Raw genomic sequence first — 14,827 nt, 5'->3', positions numbered from 1 at the left:
GTATCTATTATTTTGCGCGGTGGCTATGTCCATGGGTGAGAAAAGGATATCCTATGAGCACCTGACGCGAGTGAGATAGCCATCAACCCGATAGGCGAGGCTTAAATTGTTATATTTTGTTGATGTATTTTCATGATGCATATATATATTCATGCATGGATATATTGGTTATGGGAGCCTTGGGAATTATGTGGGAAATTCCTTACTATTGGTGCATGTGCATAAGCATGGACATGACTACATGATATGTATAATAATCATAGCATGGGAAATTAACGTAAATGGAAAACTCATGAGTTGTGTTATACTGATATCTTCTTATAGAGTTGTTGTTTACTCTATCTTGATTATCCATGCATTTGATTCTATATATCCATGCTTTATAAATATATTTGTTGAGCCTTGTGGCTCACCTTTTTTTACTCTCGTGTCATTCTAGGTAAAGATTAAGCAATGGTTGAGGGCGAGTCCAGTGGGACTAGAGACCAGGGTTAGAGGTATACAGAGATCTCTCAGATTAGATCGTCCATGTTAGTGTGTGTGAAAAGGGCATGTGTGAGGAAATTTTATGTTGTAAAATTTGTTAGTGCCCTTATATTTCATTTTGTATAGGCCATGGTGCCAAGATGTTGTAAACTTTTATGTTGGCTTCCACTGAATTTATCTAAGGATTGTAATGTGGTGTTATATGTTATTGTTCTATATTATACTTGTGATAACCTCATTTCTGATATCATATGCTAGCGGGACTATCTGGGAGTGGGCCACTACATCTCCAATTCCTCAAGTCATTCCATAGCCCATTTGAAGCCTCGGGCGGGTTTATATAGGGGAGAAAATGTAGGAAAGGTGGAAAATGGCAAGGTGGCAGTTAGGACACGTGGCATTAGGTGGCGGCAATAAGCAGCCGCCTGGTGCGATAAGGCCGCGCTTGGCCAAGTCTCTAGGTCCATACTCAGCCAACCCTTTTCCTTAGCCATTCAACCCTTTTCAATTAATCTTGAGATGGGTTGACCCAATGTGTTTTCACACTTGAGCTCATTTATTTGGGTATAATACATTACAATTGCATAAAATAAAAACTTCTTTGTTTATCTTTTTTTTTAATTATATATGTTAATTTTTTAGATTAATAATGGATTTTTCAATTTTTTTTTGAAATTTTATAGAAAATTTAGTATAAAAATTGAAAAATGTTTTCCATAACTCATTATCCTCTAAAATAGGAAGAAATATAAAATAATTAATGCATATAAGAGGATTAATTATCTAAGTTTAGCTTTATTGTAAAATTGGTAAAGAATTAAAATTTTAAATTAAATTGATATAAATGAATAATTTATAATTCATTATTTTGCAATTTGAAGTTTTATTATTTTTAATTTAATTCATATGTAATTCATTTAAAACATAAATTTTTACTCTAGAATAATAAATTTTTAATTCCATAAAATACATAGTGTATCAAATTATTAGATTTTTTATATTTCGAACTAGTAAAAATCACTATAACTAGTTAAGAAAGCTCGTGTTTTATTTTGTAATATATTTAATTAATCATATATTTTGTTAAAAAAAATTTAAGTATTGTTAAAATTTCCTTGATGGTGTTTACATTCCTTGCATTTTAGCAAATTAAAAATAAGCTAAACTTCAAAACTAATGGTTAATGCATTACACAATAAAAAATGTGATCCCTAGCCCCCACGGGCATGGCGTAGTGGTAAAGCACAAGGAGGATAATATGAACATTGGAGATTTGGATCCTTGTGGAGTCTTGGAATACCGAATTATTACTGGAAGACAACAATAAGGCTTGAAGATAAGTTGGCCATGTAGAGGCAGGGTTATGGTGCACCTTGTTGCCCTTTCAGGGGTCCCCTCCGCACGACGTAAATGTGGGGTTCACGGGGAGGATAACAGTTTTCTGAATGTCCACTCCGAGTGTGTATAAGCTGTGACCGTATCTAGATTTACTCAGAGAGCGGAGCAGAGGGGAATGTTACTCTTTCCAAAATTATTCGGGTGAAGCTCGGACACTTGAGTCATAAAAAAGAAATGTGATCTCGAGAACAAGCAAGCCCATGGTGTAACGCCCCGCTTTCTCTGGCGCGTTATAACTTGGAACAATTCCGGAACAATAATTTTTTTTTCTTTCAAACACTAAAGCTAAACCACATCATTTCTCGAATTCGTCCCAAAATTCCCATTTATTAATCTCGAAAGAGAATCATTATACATATCAAATGCGGAAGCAAAGATCGAAACCTGATATCTTAACATTAATCATAAATAAATTCTTACATCTTCAACATTTCTCAAAACGTTCAGAATCTAAAATAACAGAACTTAAATACAGTGGCTACGTTGCATACATTTCATTTATCATGCACTCTGCTAAGTGTCATTTCATGCCTCATTCATCCTCGTATCTACTACAATCTCCATCTAGAACATTTGAATATTCGAGGGGCAAAGTCCAAGTTAGATGATGAATCATCTAAGTAAGGGTATAGAAAACATATTTCGTGCATGAATGCAATGTCTTTCCTCGTAGGTGTCAACTGCACCCCTCATACTACCTACCATTTTTGTGGCCACTTCTTTTGAAGCCGAGGTGCATGGGTGTACCATTGGGAAAGCAGCGATGTCAGTTCATACTCCATACGGCCTCAAATGCGAGCGATCAATGATATCAACGTGTATTCATGCATTTCATAATTATGTCATGTATGCAGTCTAGATGATGGATACATATCAAGGCATGTCAATATGATGAAAACATTTTCGAGGAACATAAACCACTTACAAACCAAACATTTTCCATAAAACTAACTTTAATTGGGGAGTACCACTTACCTTCTCAAGCTTATCAGGCTACCTCGATATCCGTGCCTTGCCTCGATTTGCGTGTCAACCTCAAAATTTGCACGAGTCTCTTCAACTTCAGCCTCAAAGTATCCTAATCACCATAATTATTTAAATAAACATTACCTATTTTTTCATAATTTCTGGCATTTTCTTTAATTTTCTTTCTATTTCTTCCTAATTTTCCTCAATAAATCCAAACTAAATATTTTAAAAATATTTTCTCAAATATTCTTCTACAACAATTCATAAAAAAATATTCTTTAATTTCTAAAATTTTTTAGGAAATTTTACTTACCTTAACTTAGCATATTTGACTTCCTCGGTATGCGTGCCATATTCCCGAAACACGTGCCCGAACCATTTTTCTTGCCCAAAATCTCTAGAATATTAGTAAATATCTAAATCCTATTTTTTGGGATTTTTTTGAGAATTTTCGCTATTTTTCTTCTTTTTCCTTCTTTTCTTTCTTTTCTTTTTCTTTTTCCACTTCATCTTCTTACTCAACTCCCTTGTTCCCGCGCCTGCAACTTCATCTTTTCTTCTTCTTTCTTTTATTTCTTTCATTTTCTTCTCTTTTTCTTCTTCCTTTTCTTCTTCTTCTTCTCATCTTCTCCTCCTTCTTCTTCATCTGCACCGCGTTTGCAGCTTCTCGCGCACCAGCCCCATGCACGCGCAGCTCCTGCCATCGCCACCTGGCTCCACCCGCCACCGCTGCAGCCATCGACCTTGTGCACCACCGCCCGTGTGACCACCCTAGCGGCCGTTGCCCGTAGCAGCCTCCCTTGCTCGCGTCGGCCAGCTGGAGCTCGCGACTATGGCTACCGTCGCGAGCTTGAGGCCACTTTGGCCGCCTTCGGCCTCACCGATCGGTCTCCTTCGTGCCACTCGCCTCGTGGGCCTTCGCACGACCCGCTGCCAACCACCGCAACTGGCCTCCTCGACGTTACCCTACTTCATTCGAATTCGCGGCCATGGTCGCTTGAAGCTTGCGGCTATGGCCGCTTGTTGCTTTGGGTAGCCAGTGATCGGCATCTCCCTCTCGCACTCTCTGCTTCTCTCTCGAGCTTGCCTTAAACTCTCTCTCAATCTTTCTTCCTCTCTTTCTCTCTCGGTCGAATGCTCTCTTCAACTCCCTGCTCCTTCATTCCTTCCTTGCTTGCGATTTATAGGCGACCTCACTGCCCCAAACCCACCACGACCATTCCTCTTAGTGTGAAAGACACTCCAAAAATCTTGCAGAGGAGTGGCTTTGGGTTTGCAATTTGCAGATGCATGGAGATTGCAATAACAGGGCATGGCTAGTTGCAGGGGATGGCTGCCATACGCACACAATCTTTCTCTCTCTCTCTCTCTCTATATATAAAATTCTATATTATATTGATTTATTACACATTTAATTACATATAAACTCCAATTTTCTTCTTAATTTCACCGAAATAATTCTCTAATTGCAATAATATCCTCAAACACTGAATTAATTGGCATTACGATACCGAAAATACAAAATTAATAACTCAAAACTTAGTAAAAAAGAACAATTCATCCCAGTATCCTCGTCGGGCTGTTGTTTCATCCCAAAACCACTGAAGGATTGATCCTTACGAAAAATCGGAGCCCCCCTAGGGTTCCATTGATTTTTCGGGAGTCCCCTACGACAATTCGGTTTTACAGCTTAAATGATAGTTGTATTTTAGCTGGACCAAAAACTGTTCCCAATCCGATTTCTTTTAATACCATAAATTCTATCTCGAAACGCTCATCGAAATCATATAATTTTCTTTAGACAATTTCACTCCGAAGCATTCCCTGCTATCGATTCGGTACTTATAACTATTATCAAGCCAATTTTTCGGTGTTCTAAATTCATCGAAATTACGTGGCAATCTTATCTAAACATGGGGTATTACACATGGCGCTACAATGGCGATGGGTTCCCGAAATGAGGAAATTAAAAATAAATTTTACTTGAAAACTAATGGCACATTATGCATTGCACAGCAACAAAAATGTAGTAATAATGAGTGCAAGAAAGTCCAAGCCAAGGGCCACAGCGGTAAGTGCCCCCAAATGAGTATAAAAGCGGTACATAGTTTGTTCGTCCAGTTGTGCTTCATTTAAATTACGATTCTTGTCGAATTGCAATATTTATTGAGTTTTACTACTTTGCCAGATAGCTTTATCGACAACCTTACCAAATCCAATTTTGCTCTGACAAAAATACCCCTTACCCCTCAACAATATTGCAAAAATCACATGTTGCCAACTGACCTTCCCCATTCGTGGAGAGAGAAAGCAAGGGTTAGGGTACCAAAAGCCCCCATATTCATTCGCCGTTTCTCGTGCTAGCCACTTCAAGCCATTGTCTCTCTCTCTTTCAGCAGAAGAAGAGCACCGCCATTCCTCTGGCCGCCTTGTTCTCATCGATCTATCTATCTATCTGTCTGTCTTTCTGATCTATTGCAGTTGTTCTTGAAGACAATAGTAGGTTGGGATACAATGTTATTTCGTGTTTTTGAGTGCCTATGCTTGTGTAACAGCTTCAATTTGTCAACTGGATTTTCATTTTTGTATTAATTGTGGTTTGGTTTGGAGTTGCCCATTAATAGGGATACTTTTATGTTGGATTAGCAATTGTTGCTTTCTGGTTATTGCTAGACTATAATTTACATGGTTTGCTGGTTATTACTAGACTATATGTGCTTGTAAAAAAAAGGGTTTCATGTAATTCAAAGCATAACCTGAAGGAAGAAAGAAAGAAAGAAAGAAAGAAAGGAAGAAAGAAACTCAAAATAACTTTTTTCCTTATTTGATGTTGTTATTCACTTGTGTGTTGAACTCGGGGCTTAAGGATTTACTAAATTCATTCTATGTTAATTTGACATGGCTCCCAATTTATACATAATTATGATTATATTTGGTCCTTATTTTTTCCTTTGCACAAGATTGAACGGTGAGAGCAATGAAGTGTAACTGAAGTGATTTCCCGTTTGGGCTTTGTAATTTAAGGTCCAATGAATGAATGTTTGTAAGGGAGAAATCTGCTAATAGTTAATTGTTCTCTAGTGCATATTTTGTAAAGCAAATATGTGTGGTGCATATATGTACTAACAATATTTAAAATATTTTTTTTCCTAGAAAAATTGCTTAAAATTTTTTCTATTTTATTTTAACTTGGCAAAAATTAAAAAAGCTATTCTATTTCAATTCAAACAATTTTTTTATCCACTCACAATTCCTGCATCTGCGGAGTTCAGAATACTCAAGCTCAAAGAAATAATAGAAGATGCAAGCAAGCAGTCAGTCATCAACAGCAAGCTTGCTTGAGAAATTAACTTCTAACAAATTAAGAAATTGAAAAAAAAATGCACAACAACTTTCTCGGAAAGTTAAATAAGAAACATCCATTTTTCAGGTAGCTTAGGCTATCTCCAGCATTGTTATTTTTAACTCGCCAAAGCTTTTTGTGGCGAGAATGTTCTAGAAAATGAGCTCCAGCAGAGCTCGCTATTGCTATTTTTGCTCGCTAAATTTTTAACAACCTTGAAATGTCTCGTCAATGTTGGCGATTGAATTTTTCTCGCTATCTCTCCCTCACCCCCAACTACTCAAGGCGGGAAGAGAGAACCAGATGCAAAAAGGGTGAAGATGAGTTGCAGGGCAGCGACGACAATAATAGATTCGGAAGCGCACACCAGATTCGGTGGCCACAAACAGCAACAGTAATGAGCATCAGCGACATCAGTAGTAATGAGCATCGACGACAGTAGTAGCAATGAGCATTGGCAACAGCAACAGATCCGGCGGAACAACAGCAACAACTTGCATCATCTTCCCTGGAATAGATCCGACGGAATAGCAACAGTAACGAGCAGCGTCTTCCCTGCAACAGATCCGACGGAATAGTAACGAGCAGCGTCTTCCTTGCAACAGATCCGGCGGAATAGCAACCAGCAGCGTCTTCCCTCGACGAGTTTTCTTCAGCGGCTTCCTCGGCAAATCTTCTTCAACGTCTTCTTAGTGGTTTGTGATATTTTGTATTTTTTTTTTTGTATTATATGATTGATATTGTTTATTGTTTATTTGGTTATTGAGTTGTGTATTTAATTATTGATTATGTGTATATATATATATGATTAATTTGTATATTTGATTATTTATTTTGTATACTAATTGCTCAAAAATGATAATGAATGAGGCTTGCTGGAGATAGCTTACTAGAAGAATGGTTTATTTTGATAATTATATGAACCATGTTGAAAGAGAAAAATAGTTACTGCCTATTGTGGAGCTTTTTTTTTTGTTATAATGGGCTTTCCTTCTAAAATAATTACTGCCTAATTTTAATGTTATTTCCTGGCAAACCTTCTGTTATCTAATTGAATTCCTTAAATATTAATTTTTGTCTCAGGTTGACCGATTGTATTTTGTTTACTATGGAAAGTGATAATAATGAACATTACTACATAAATTTGCTCAACCATGATCAGAATATTGTAGACGAATATGCAAATATGGCAGCCACTCCATCCCTACCTAATTCATCCGAAGTTAACACTCAAAGAAAGGTACGAACAAAAAATTTCTCAACTCAAGAGGATTGCATGCTCGTGTCAGCATGGCTAAATATTAGTACGGATGTTGCACATAGTAATGATCAAACTAAACAAAGGTATTGGAAAAATGGTTCATGCCTATTTCTATCAGTACAATGAAATAAATGTGGTGGATATGTAGGAGAATCATCAAAATAATCATGATAAAACATCTCATAACCTTCAACTCTATTGCGATTGATGACATGACAGTTCATCACGGATCCACGATGACGTGATATAGAGCTGTGATCCGCAGATTGAATATGGTGTTCAACTAATGCTGTAATAATAGCCTCTTCTTCTTCATCGTTTTGAACTTCTTCATGGATCATTTGGAAGAATATACGGTTGATGTTGGACATGGTGGCTAATGTGAGTTGGTATTTTAGATTTGTGAGTTGTAAGTTTTTTAAGCAAATGGATCATTTATTTATAAACTGTTGGAATATGGTCGTTAGAATATAGTCGTTGAAATATGGCTATTGGAATATAATCGTTGAAATATGAGCGTTGGAATATAGTTGTTGGAATTTTAATTTTATCATATTAAAATCTTAATTTTGTTATTAAATTGTATTTTGATAAATAATTATTTTTTAAAAAATTAGTAAATTGATTTAAAAATATATCATAATATTTATTATTAAATTATAAAATAAATAATAAAATTTTATAGTAGTTAAACATATATGTAAGGTAAAATAAATAAAATTGAAGTTTATTGATAAAGAAATGAAATAGGGAGTCAGACAGAGAAGAGAATAGGAAGTGTTGCTGGAACAAACACAATTTTTGAGATAAAATTAGAATAGGGAGTAAATTATTTATAATATAATAAGAAGTGAAATAAAGAAACTTACTAGAGATAGCCTTATAAGAAGACCAAGTAACAACATTTGAATGGAATACATATATAATAATAATTAACAAATAAATCAAATAGAATACTTTCTTCAAAGCCCATTTATTTTACAAATTCAATTTCATCGCTTCACGAGCATTCTTCCCCTGGATTGCATCGCATGTAAGGCTTTGTGTGGCTGTGTGTCACATCACACCAGGAGCCATACCAAAGTGTTTTTGTAAGGCCCCCACCCTAGTCCCCAAAGAACCAGAGCGGGTGCCCTACGAAAGAAAAGACAACCTGGATCCTGGATAAACCTGGCATGCATGCATTGATAATTACAGAATAACCTGTTAACAAAAACATGCCCACCCGGCATGAACAACAAGTACACAGACTGCTAAACAACACCGAACTCTAAGCATACACAGCCCGGCATGCAAAACATACAGTACTGGCATACAAGCCATAACAATACATCAATCCATACAGACCCAAAGGAAACTAAGGAGAGTACACGCTGGAAGCGACAAAATACAAAAGAACTCCTAGGCTGACGATACTAGGTCTGCATGGTCCTGTACACCACCTATCCTGGATGTCGGGAACTGCTAGACTCGCTCATAACTGGATCCTTACTTTTACTTGGAATTAAGAGTAAACAAGGTGAGTCAATGTGACTCAGCAAGTCCATAATGAAAGAAAGGGATAGATAGAGGAGGCTCTAAGAGTAAATCTGCACCTCAAGTGCATAATAAAATGAACTCATGCATAACATGCCAAGTAATCACATAAACCGCTGCAGGTACCAACAACATAAATAACTATGGACATATATAGGATCTTGGGGCCCAAATAAGAGAATGCACTAGCACCCAAGTCCTTATAACAAACTTGCTACTACCTTGAAGGTAGATTGAACCTGTACTATAAGTCGAAGCTCTCTGGCTTGAAGACAATTTGGACCTGAAGGCCAACTGTAGCTGAAACTGGAGCCGTAGCTCACTGGCCCAAAGGCGAACTGGACCCGAAGGCCAACTATAGCTGAAACTGGAGCCATAGCTCACTGGCCCGAAGGCGAATTGGACCCAAAGGCCAATTGTAACTTAAAGACCGGCGTCAAGACTCATGCAAATGCTACCAATAAGGATGGCGTAGTAGACCGGACAAGATACAAGGCCCCCATAAACCAAGCATCCGACCAAGCCTCGCCCAAATAGTAAAACACATGTCAAATGCAAATGCTCGTGTCTAGCTAATGCAGTGGCATACTGAGCATAAACCTGATACATAACCTCTATAAGCCATGTATCAGGCCAGGCTGGCCGCCCAGAGACACATACAATGACATGCCAGATAAATGATCCCCCAAATGCATAAACCCAACTCAAGCATGCACATCATGCATTGGAATTTCCACAAGGGTTTAACTGGTTGGAACAAGGAAAGTAATGATAAATCAGTCATTCGATCCCTAAAGATACTGGTTGGCATCTAACCCGAATATCCCTATCTTCATTCCGCTTAGGGAGTAGAGAGTGAACAAACTCTGTGGAAACACAACCAATGTATGTTGGATTTATTTACAGCCTCTGTTGTCTTATTAAATTATACGCTTATAATAATATAATAACTCAATGTATTCTTACATATAATACATGTCTTATTACTTAAATTATTAATAAGTAATATGTATCCTTCCATACAGGAAATTAGACCTATCGTTTACTTATATTATTGCTTATATTATTACTAGCAATACTTATTATTTGCTAATATTGACATGAGCATAGATAATTTTATTTACTAATGCTATTTACATAGATACCTCAAGTTGGAACTAATGACGTATGGCAACCCACTTTTACACACTTATACATACTTATAATAGTAATAATACTAATATTAATAATATTATTAATGTCAATAATAATAATAATAATAATAATAATAATAATAATAATAATAATAATAATAATCAATATAACAACTCAACTTTTAACAATATGCCAATATTAATAATAATAATAATAATAATAATAATAATATTACTAATATTATACTAACAATAATAATACCAATAAATAAATAAATATATATATATATATATATTAATCCTAAGATAATTTCCTAAGAATAAGGCTTTCCCTCCCCCCTGCACTCACGGTCACACACACTCTTTAAAACTCATTGAAAACACACACGCACACTGCACAGTGAACTCACGGCCAACTCAAGCTTGCTGCCCACCTCCACATGCACCTACATACACATCGATATATATATATATATATATATCAAGCTGCAATCGGTCATTTTAAATGCACTATAAACCCACTTACACGGTCATACTTACACACATATATATATTTATACATACACACACTTATAGATACACATTTACATGGACACCGAGCTCACAGCGAGCTCACGCCCCAGCTTGCTACACATTATATGTACAGATGGGTTTGCACCAAACGGCCATGGCAGCTTCCTGACCCACCGAGCTCACTGTTGGGTTATATATATATATATCACAGCTTTGCAAAACTAACGTATATATATGCATCTCAATGCTATTTCGAGACCCATATAAATATATAATTTCACTACACTGCCGAGACCCATGTGTAGATACAGTAGGCTCCCCTGTTACACTCACAGTTCAATGTATGTATATGTATAATCCGATAGCTACGTACAACAAGCTTCCATAATTGACACAAGGAGAAGAAAAGAGAGGAGGAAAAGCTTGCCTATTTGATTTGCTAAAAGCCGAAACAGAGCAATGCAACAGCCGTGATCTCCCCTGCTCTACAATTTCTCTGCTCCTACGCTGCCTCTTCTTCCTCGTTTTCTCCTTTCTCTCACTTGGCCGAGCACTCTTATCTTTCTCTCCTTCCACTCAATCACTCGGCCGAACACGTGGCCTTAGCTCGCTGATCACAACCACAAACCCACCACCTTAATTTGATTAACCTTAGGGGCCTTGGAGTTTGAAGCTCATGGGAAGCACTCGGTGGCAGCAAAAGCCACTGCCAAAGCCTTTTAACTGATAATAGATTTTAATAGTAACTATAATAATAATAATAATAATAATAATAATAATAATAATAATAATAATAATAATAGCAATTTAAATATTAACAGCAGCAAGGTTAATAATAATATTAACAATAATAATAGGAACAATAATAGTATGCACATGATAATTTTTCAAGTAATAACATTAATATATTAAATTATTAAAATATAATTAATAAATTTAAAAATAATAATTTTGACCCATTACAATTTCACTGCTTTGGGAACATTCCTCAAAGGTAAGAGCCTCAAAAGAGGAGTCTCTGTCCGTCTCACATTAAATTACCATATGACCCAACAACATTTATATACCCCCACACCCACCCATATCCTTGAGATCCTCTTATGTCAGTCAACATTGGCAAAACTTCTTCATCCACATCGTGTCGTCGTGTATCTCAAAAACATGACCGTACCGGCTCAGCCCCAGTCCAATCAACAAGTTCCTCACCACATTATCACTGCCAAAATTCCTATCTCCGCTGGTAGCCCACTTCCGATCCCGCGAATCGTCCCTGCTCACTGAAACCCTAACCCTAGCCGTTCTCCGATACCCATGCCAGAAATCGAGCGCAACATTGTCAATAGATTGAATTGGACTCTGTTTCTTCATCGGACTCTCTGTATTCTGACGAATTGTACAAAAAAAAGTACATAAAATGGAGGATTATAGTGGGAAAAAAGGAACCAAGCTTACTTAGGTCCGACATTGTCGCCGGCGGCAAGAGATTCCTTTCACCTTTTTTTGAGATCTGGATCTTGTCCCAGTGACGGGTGGCGGGCGGTGGTGGCGAGTTGTGTCTGTCGGCGAGGAGGAAGAAATGTGGGCTGGTGGTAGAGGGTTGTGGCTGTCGACGAGGAGGAAGAAAGGTGGGCCGGCGAGGTGGTGGCGGGTTGTGGCTGTCGGCGAGGAGGAAGAAACGTAGGTTAGGTTAGACTTCGAGAGAAAGCAATGGAGGCTCCGATTTCTTCAGACTCTAGGCGCTATGCCAAATTTGGAGCTCGTCTTTCATCGCTCAATTTCAATTTATCACGATATTTTAATTATCGAAATATCGCGATAAATTAGTTTCGGTAAGGCTGTCAGTAAACGCGTCTGGCTAAGTAGCAAAACTCAAATTTATTCGCAAGTAAGTTCCCCTCCTCTCTCTCTCTAACGGTTGAAAATCCTCTCGATCTCCTCTCGATCCCAATTTGTTCAAATTGACGTAGACAATAATGAGCTTCAACTCCACTCGCTTTTCCAACTTTGGGTAACGGCAATAATAAGAAGAAGATGAAGGCTACTTAGATTGAAGCGACCCTTCGAGTAACGGCAACAATAAGAAGAAGATAAAGGCTACTCAGAAAACCCTAGGCATGGCTTGGGGTTCCAATTCTCGTTCTTCCTCCCGCTCCTCCTTTCGCAATTCACTGTTCTCCGATTTCGGCACGTCTCTCTGTCTCTCTCTTTGTACTTTGATTGCTTTTGTCGATGATTTTCGCATGCTGGTATAGCCAAATTAGTCACATATCCGAGTACGGACGGAATAAGTAGGATCAAATTTAGGAAAATAAATAAATAATTGAATTAGGAAATTAATAATTTCTATTGCAAATTTACGAATAGTTCAAAAGTGTCCCGTTGTATTTGATGGTTTTCTGGTTTTGAAAGTTGAATTCTGGTTCCAGATGCAAGCGAAGATTCAATTCGCTGTATTCAAACCCTTCGAGTAACAACAACAATAAGAAGAAGAACTCAGAAAACCCTAGGCATGGCTTGGGGTCCCAAATCTCATTCTTCCTCCCACTCCTTCTTTCGCAATTCGCTTTTCTCCAATTTCGGCAGGTCCTCTGTGTGTGTGTGTGTGTGTGTACTTTGATTGCTTTTGTTGATGGTTTTCGCATGCTGGTATAGCCAAATTAAGCAAATATCGAGTACCGACTGGAATAACTGGAAAAATTTTAGGAAAATAAATAAATAAATAATTGAATTAGATAATAAATAGTTTCTATTGTAAATTTATGAGTAGTTCAAAAGTTTCCCACTGTATTTCAAAGTTTTTGGTTTTGAAAGTTGAATTCTGGAACTTACCAATGCCAAAATAGAAGAGCGTAATATGTGTGAACCATGTAAAATTGTATATTTTTACTTGTGTGATATTTTTACTTGAGAGGAATAAGATTTTACTTTGAATAGTTTGTTGTCTCAAGGATTCTGCATTCTGGTTGCAACAAGCTCTATGGTTGTGACCAATTTCACTTCATCATCTTAGTTATTACCATGACCCTTGAACATTGATTTTATGCAAATGTTTGGACTAGCACCATCCTTACTTTATAAGTTTTTGTGGCATGTTAATTTTGTTATGTGTTCTGTTCTGTTATTTTCTTAAACCTGGCAAAATTGATGGAATGAGCATTTTGGACTGAGGTAATGCTGCACTTTTTTTCATTTTTGGTTCCCTATTTTTTACATATATGTAATTTGCTTTTTGGTTCTGTAGGATGAGATTTCAATTATGAATTCTTATTTTGTACTGTATTATGCAATTACAAAGGTTTTTCGCTAGTTGAGGTATGTAATTCACTTTTTTCCACGGGTTTGATTTGCACACCTTTTTTTTTTTTTGTGAGAAGGTAATGCAAGGACCTTGTTAATCTTGTACCTTGGAGCTTAATTACATTAGAGATTGCATTTCTTCAAGACCTTAATCTCTTAGTATCACCTCTTGCATTTATTAAATTTTAAATTTTTTGTTGGTTTTTTGTTTGTATATTGAATGTTGTGTTATGGAATTTGTTTTCTCCACATATATGCATGTTTATTTTCTATCTATCTATGGTGTGATAATCATGGTTTTTGACACTCTTGCTCTTCCTTGTTCCCTACATTTCATCTTCGTCTTTCTCATTGTTATCTTCTTGCTACTCCACGTAATAATTGGTCACTGCTTAACAAAGTTTGAACATAAGTGAGTCGAAACTTATGGAATAAGAAATATTATTCATCCTCTTTTTGTTTGCTTTTTGATTCTTAATTCTCTTGAAAGTAGTTGACCTTTGTACGTTACTTGACCATTCCTGGTGGATTACAGTTACAAAGTTGACACTGTAAATTTTTTGGTATTCCATAACCACATAGGAATTTATAATGTACATTTTCTGCATCTAGTTTTCAATCCAAACCCATCCCCAAGTTCACCATGAAAACCTCTACATTACCCTTGTGTTGCATGGGTACATCCCTTTGTGTTTGGGTTGTGTATAAAAACGTTTTAGATAAAATAACACAGTGTAGCTAATATTGGGCACTTACATCAACTGTGGCCCAGTTTTAGTTGACTATAGTTATCCAGAATGTCTGCTAAATTATCTGCTATCTTCAATCGACTGTGGCTTCATCTCCAGTAAACCGAAGTCTTCCGGTAGCCTATTTCCTAGTGTTTTACAT

This window comes from Diospyros lotus, chromosome 3 (assembly GCF_014633365.1).
Source record: "Diospyros lotus cultivar Yz01 chromosome 3, ASM1463336v1, whole genome shotgun sequence".
NCBI classification, from domain to species: domain Eukaryota; kingdom Viridiplantae; phylum Streptophyta; class Magnoliopsida; order Ericales; family Ebenaceae; genus Diospyros; species Diospyros lotus.
The sequence above is the reverse complement of the archived record's forward strand: the minus strand, read 5'-3'. Positions refer to the sequence as shown.